Raw genomic sequence first — 7,630 nt, 5'->3', positions numbered from 1 at the left:
CGATGACCAAAATGTATTTATTTTTATCACCCATTAGATATCAAGTTTCAATATTATTTCACAAATTATATTTCTTGGATTGATTTCTTATTTTCTTAACTTATTCCTTATTCTTTAGTCTTTCTCGCTATCACTGGTACGAGTGTTATCTTCTCTCTTTTGTTATTTATCTTATCAAGTTCATTTAGTTGTGCTTTGATATGACAGTTTGGGGTGTGGTTCCTTCATGTCAGTCTCTATCTTGATTATGACTGACTGATAACAATAACAAATTTACTCAAGTAGGATTAATCACATATTTACTAGTAAATAATATTTATATAAATTTTCCGAAAATTTGGTTGTAAACCATGACCGATGGAGTCAACAATGTTGTACATGACCCATCAAGAACATTTTATGCAGATTATTCCATATCACAGTATGAATTAAGTAGAAAAGCTGAAGTAATAGAATTTGGCCGCAATAGTCACGAGGTTTTCCATGGTGATCTAGCTTCAATTGACTGATGATCTTAACTATTAAAACTATTATAATATCCACCAAAACCTCTTCTAGTATATTTTTATTGTTTAAACATGAATAAATTTTTTAAAAATTCTGATTCGTTATTTTAATTATCAACCAATCAACTTTCAAATTAATGTGTTATTGAATTAAACCAATGAAATAGATTTAGTGAATAAATAAAATTGTGTATTGAACAAAACTGAAAAACAAAAGAAAAAAAAGTAGTTTGTATCACTTTATGAACCTACTTTAAAGTATTACGTAATATACATAAACTAATTTCATGTATGGTTTACAATTCACGACATATTACACCTTGAAGGAATATTATGCTTTGAAATTATCATTGATCAATGAACAAATTGTTATGGATTTGGTTGATTTGTCTAGTTTTTATTCCAGGCAAGTATTACTTTAATGTTTATTGATTTAATGATGACATTATCTATTATAAATACATATCGTTTAAGTGCTCCAGCGCGAGACTGGTAGGTCCTGGGTTCGAATCTCGCGAGTGCGGGATCGTGAACGCGCACTACTGAGGAGTTCCACAATAGGACGAAACGGCCGTCTAATGCTTCCAGGTTTTCCATGGTGATCTAGCTTCAATTGACTCATGATTTCAACTATGAAAAAAATATACATAATTGTTTATTAAAACACAAAGTTCAGCGAAGGGATCTCTTTTCAACGAATTTATTATCAAGCTATACAATCGTATATATATATATATATATGAAAATGTTTTGTTAAAGTACTAATTCCATGAGGAAATGTGAACAAGAATAACCAAGATCATAATACTAGATTACATAATACGAGTAGTAACAGTAGATTCAGTGAATATAATAAGATGATTAAAATGAATAAAATGTTTCGGTTACAATAATTAAAGGTCATTAAAGGTCATAGAGGTGTAAAAGTAAATAAGGTGATATGATGAGCATCCATGAATAAAATAATGAGAATATAAGATATAAGTAAAGGGGAAATGGAGTAATAATAATAAATTCACTTAGTATTGTTTGTTTGAATCTATCTTCTCATTGATGCTTGGGACTGCAACTGGTCAGTCTCGAATTGGCATATGAGCATACTGTGCTTATTGCCCCGATATAGACTTAATTCACAAACATGGTAAGCAAAGATGTATAGTGGCTAGCAGTGGAATCTAGGAAGTGCGTTTCGTCCTATTTGGGACTCGTCAGCTGGATGTACCTGCATCTCAGAGTTGATGTTCACTCTGGGACTCGAACCCAGTGCCTTTCGCTCCAAACGCCATCGCGTTATCCACTCAGCTACTGAGTCCTGATAGCCACTTGCTTGTGCAATGAGGTGAAGTTTAAATTCACTTAGTATTACTTGTTTGAATCTTCCCATTGATAATATTGGTACAAAAAGAAACGAGAATAATGATTCTAAAGATTGGACTAAGTTGAATAGAATGTGGAAGTTTATTCATATTGGGTAACTTTTGGAAATAAATAGGGAATATCAGTTGTTTACCATATATCGAAGTTGTTTTTTTTTATAAACCAGACAGTTTATATCACAAAGATATATCTAATGTATTGTTTTCTAAATAAAATGAAGTCCCTTTAGATCGGTTTATAGTGTTGATTCATTAATCATTTGATCAAAGATATGTCTAGTTAACTGGTATATATATGTATATGTATATCGTTTAGAAATCTTTCTTTTTACCAAAGCAAAAATATCTGAACTGAAGAAAGAACATTCATTTCAATAAATTCATTCCAAATCCAACAATTATAAATCTAAATCAATGTTTTGAAGAGATAGATACATTTACTTGTAGGGGTTGGTGCTGTATAAAGCTCAAATAGGTTATTCTAACCTCTAGACAGATCAATCTATTCATTCTTCTCAAGCCACATTTTTACCCTGTAGGTTATTCCCTTATCAACCTTGACTGTATTTATGTAAGCGTATGTGTGTGTTCATTTTTTTATTATACTCATCACATGTATGTAACTTATTTTTGTCTAACTATAAATATCGATTAATGCTTAATTAAATCGAGTTGGCTCATATGCCTTCTACAATCCGTTTTGCTTCACTCCCTTCTCCTTGCTTTCTTCGCTCCGTTTCTTCGATCGTTTGTCTAGATCAACGATTGTATGAAATACACATATTCGAAATTCATTTTCGTATTTGAGTTATTTCATTCCGTTATTCATTAACGTGATTTAAGTTGATGATTATATACGAGGATTAGTGATATGTATATTTCGACAACAATCAGCAAATGATCTACTTGGAGTCAAATCTTGAACCACTAAATTACAGAATCTTAATTTATGATTATCCATAAAATAAAACAAAATTATTAACATCGAAATGTCTAGTATAGACTGTCAACTTAAATAAGTTTAATCAGTAATTGATAAAATGCTAGACATGTCGTTGTATTTACACATTAGATCAAATATTTGTTGGAAGATCAAATAACATCTAAGATGATCTGAATTCAAGATGAAATAATGGGAATAAGTAAGTGCTGACTAAATTTTTTCATGTGTTTATAAATTTGTTGATGTAAAAATGCAAATAACAATAATTTTTGAAGACAGTTGGTGAATAGTTGCTCAACTTTGTGGATTGGTTGAAGTTAGACATTAACACCATCGGATGCCAGCTCAGTGGTCTGTCGGTTAAGTGCTCTGGAGTGAGATTGGTAGGTCCTGGGTTCGAATCTCGCGACGCGAGGTTGTGGATGCGCACTGCAGAGGAGTCCCACTATGGGGCGAAGCGGCCGTCCAGTGCTACCAGGATTTCCTTGGTGGTCTAGCTTCAATTGACTCATGCTTTCAACTATGAAAATACCTAATCTCCACAAAGCCCCTTCTGATAATAATATTTGAACAAAATGAATCCAACTTATCAAGAGAGAGAGAGAAACTACGTAGAAGTAATTCTGCATATCTTATCATTCAATATTCAAGTTATTTTACTGGATACAAAATTTACATCACCTTAGTAACAGTATGATATATATAACGTATACAAATTATCTAATTATATTAGGTTTATTTAATAGTGTTTTTGTTAAGTAATAATATCGACAATAGGAAATCTTTTTTGACTATCGATATCTATATCCTAACATCTCAGTAATGACGCATGAATATATCCCACTGTTTAAATGTATTCATTCTGATAAGAATCTGTTATTCACAGTGTGTACACTGATTTTATTGATATTTACTATTAACTAAGGACGACCTATAGCTACAGATCATCAATAGTAACACATACTTACAAAGAAGTTATGAAATAAATCCCTCATCTCACAAAACTCAAAAGACTCAGCATATTGTAATATGATAATCATGAGGTAGAATGATGTTGGTCAGATAATCTAACTTAACTGACGTATGAATGATATATGTAAATATTTATCTCAAGGTAAACTTTAACGAGAAAATTTGAAAGGTACTGAAGAAAAGACTTGAACAAGTACATTTATAAACCAGTCAGTCAAATGCAACGTAGAACCTAATACATATGCGTAACTGTTCAAGTTTACATACTGCATTAACACAAATACATGAAATTTCTATAACAGAGCAGTAGAATTACTAATGGTGTCAGTGTTAGAGAAAAAGGGTAGCTATTGGAAGAAAAAACTCGTAAGAAGTATTTTGAATTCAAGATCAAAAGGGAAACAAAGGGTGGATATAACTGTAAAATTATGAATGGTACTGAGAATTGTCACTCAAGTTTTTAATTACTGCTTACGATAACCTTCCTGATCCTAACCAGGTAGTTTGCGCCTACGTACATGACTCAGTACGACAACGAGTGGTTTCATGAACTGGTACCATGTCCTAGTTTGATCGTCTCAGCCTAATACACCAAACAACATCGTCCGTCGAAGTGGATAGTGTTTATGCACCTGTAAAACACATCCTGACCACCTCAGTTGATAAAGATTTACTATCTCATCAACAGATTTGTTATCTTCACCAAGTACCCTGTCTCTGACCTTTGTATTCCTTACTAGAAGATCGCAGCATACACGAGCAATACTTCAAAGACACCTATGATAGAATAGTATGTACTAACGAACATTTTTTCATTCACTAATGCCGACGTTTTACATTTATAAATTAAAACAAATGGAACTACACAATAAACATTTCATTACCATTACATGATTTTACGCAATTAAGTTAGTTTCATTTCATTTCTGCTAAATATATCTCAAACTTTTCTCATATTTAATTAACGATATTGTCTGCAAACATTTGTTACCGATCTTGTACATTAATATGTTTATTAATGAAGGCTATCAAATACATCTGCCATTTGTGCATATTATAGTAATTTTAATAGTTGAAATCATGAATCAATTGAAGCTAGATCACCATGGAAAATGTGGAAACACTGGATCATAGATGCGCACTGCTGAGGAGTCCCGCAATAGGACGAAACGGCCGTCAAGTGCTTCCAGGTTTTCCATGGTTGTCTAACTTGAATTGATTCATGGTCTCAACTATTAAAATTCCAAAATAGTTTATGTTAAGAAAAAGTAAAAATAAAGTTGATCACCATATTTTTATATGGTATCTTCATTCAGTAAGTCTGTTTATATTCATTTAAACTTGATCCAAATTAATTCTGTTAATAAATATAGGCGAAAGATAATAACAACAACCCTACATCTGTTCTTTGAATAATACATAGTGATAAGCAAATGTATTGATTTCTTTTGACATTATATAAAATGTAATTTTAATCAATCAATATTCATCAATGATTGGTTAATTAAAATGGGTAATATCATTTATGTAACCAATAACTTTTTGTGTGCACTTTTTTCTCTTCATAAATTATGAAGGTAGATTATGTGTAGTGACTTCTTTTGGTTTTATTAAATAATTGAATATTGTATTAGTGTTTGTTACAATTATTTCATAAATCAAATTTGTTTATATTCATTATTAGAAATTCACATAGTATTGTTTGTTCGAATCTTCCCAATAATGTTTGGGACTGCAACTGGTCATTCTCTTATTGGTATATGCACAAGCAAGTGGTTATCAGGACTCAGTAGCTGAGTGGATAACGTGAAGGCGTTTGAAGCAAAAGGTACTGGGTTCGAGTCCCAGAGTGAACATCAACTCTGAGATGAAGGTACATCCAGCTGACGAGTCCCAAATAGGACGAAACGCACTTCCTGGATTCCACTGTTAGTCACCGCCCATCTTTGCTCATTATTAGAAAGTTCTAAATATTAGAAATTTATGAATTTTCCGAAATGAATAAGCTAATCTCCTATTACTCAATGATATAACTTTCAAAATGGATTAATGTACTACTACTACTACTAATTATTATGTCTAGTGAACTTCCATATCTTTCATACAGTAAATACATTAATATAAATATCATAGTAATATCTAGTAGTATTAGTCACTATGTGAATTAATTTCCTACAATTAGTTACGGTTTCTTAAAAGAACTTCATTGAATTCAATAACAAGCCAGGAATGATCAAGAATATGATTATTATCACTTAAATAGTTATTTTAAGAAGAATTTGCAATCGTTTAGAAGTTTTTTCCTCAACAAAGTAAACAAATTTACAGCGAATGTTAAATAGATCGAAGAAACATGTCTTTGTAATTAGTTATTCATCATGCCTTCACACTAATTTATATGCATATAATTTAGAGATCATAAAATACTATTGATCACGTAACAGTGTTACATCATAATATTGTAATTTCACAAGGAATTGTAATAATTATATGTAGTATGGGGATTTGTGGAAATTGTACTTTTTTCACAGTTGAATCCGCGAGTTGATCTAAGCTAGAACACCATTGAAAACCTGGAAGCAATAGACGACCTTTACGTCCTAGTATGGGTTCGAGTCCTGCGTATGTGATCGTTGATGCTCATTGCTGAGAAGTCTCATATTGATACGAGATGGCCATCCTTTGCTTTTAGGTTTGTACTGGTGGTCTGGTTTAGATCGACTCGTGAATTCAACTGCGATAATACATAGTAATTAACTAAGTCGTTAAAAGTGGTAGCATAGTGTAACTATGAAAACCAAAGTGAATTTTTGTAAAAATCGTAATTCGGTAGCTACCAGAATACATAATATTCAATAACAAAATTTGCAGGCTACCTCAATAGAAGTAAGATTGATAGCAGTTACAAAAGAATTAAGAGATGGATATAAAAAGTAAGTAAGAACACAAGGTGAGGCAGAATTAGAAACATTTCAAATAAGAGGAATGAATCAGAGTTCTGTTATGATTCATTTTGGTATAACCCATATCAGCAGGGAGGTTAAGAATAGGGGTTGTACAAATTTCTTTAAAGTTTAAAGAATAGGTTTTTAAATTTGGATGAAGATAACTTTAAAGGTGGATTTGTTAATAATTCATGATGTTACTGGTAATGTGTGTTTTACTGTATATACACATATTAATTATCCCCTTGTTAGGTAATAAAGTGAAACCATGTGCTTGTATTTACTGTATTTGGGTTAAACTCATCACAGTATGACCTTTTGTAATTTCTAGAAACATTTAAATTAAATGCTGTTTATCTTTTCCACTCAAATAAGTTGGTATATTTTTGTTCATAATAACTCCATATTTGTTTTAATCTCCACATAAAGAGTTTCATAGATTTAAAATATCTCACTCAGAATTAGTCCAGATACTAAGAAACAAAATAATTATTAAGATAATCAAATATTGAAATGTATCATGACTTAACTGTTTTCTATTTAAACTCATATACAGTTATATAGGTAGTCCTGTATACAAACGGGCTGGTTTAGAAACTGTATTTGTCAATGTTAAACGTGTTTGTTTTCTTTTTCAAACTTCTTAACATTTTATCAACAATGTGGTCAATAATCAGATAATATGTATATGTTTTACACAATATCTTGTGAAGCTAAGTACCCTTTATTATAGTTTTTCATAAAAAATGAAAATGTTACTGTTATATCCCGAAGAGAATTATGAATGGTAACTTTGAGAACTATTTATGGACCAATATGATGCGTATGATTCCTATTGTATAATTGTTAAGTAGCGTAACTATTCATATTCGTGTCCCTCTTATTATA

The 7,630-nt window shown here is 31.2% G+C and overlaps 2 non-coding genes across 2 annotated transcripts; one reads left to right on the top strand and one right to left on the bottom strand.

The window, feature by feature from the left end:
- Positions 1 to 1,747: 1,747 nt before the first annotated feature.
- Positions 1,748 to 1,814, bottom strand: Smp_tRNA_00938_Gln_TTG.1.1. Its single transcript has one exon. It is a non-coding gene (tRNA).
- A 3,769-nt stretch (positions 1,815 to 5,583) lies between these two features.
- On the top strand, positions 5,584 to 5,650 carry Smp_tRNA_00206_Pseudo_TTG.1.1. The gene has a single exon. It is a non-coding gene (tRNA).
- The last annotated feature ends 1,980 nt before the right edge of the window (positions 5,651 to 7,630 follow it).

This window comes from Schistosoma mansoni, chromosome W (assembly GCF_000237925.1).
Source record: "Schistosoma mansoni strain Puerto Rico chromosome W, complete genome".
Classification (NCBI taxonomy): domain Eukaryota; kingdom Metazoa; phylum Platyhelminthes; class Trematoda; order Strigeidida; family Schistosomatidae; genus Schistosoma; species Schistosoma mansoni.
The sequence above is the reverse complement of the archived record's forward strand: the minus strand, read 5'-3'. Positions and strand labels throughout refer to the sequence as shown.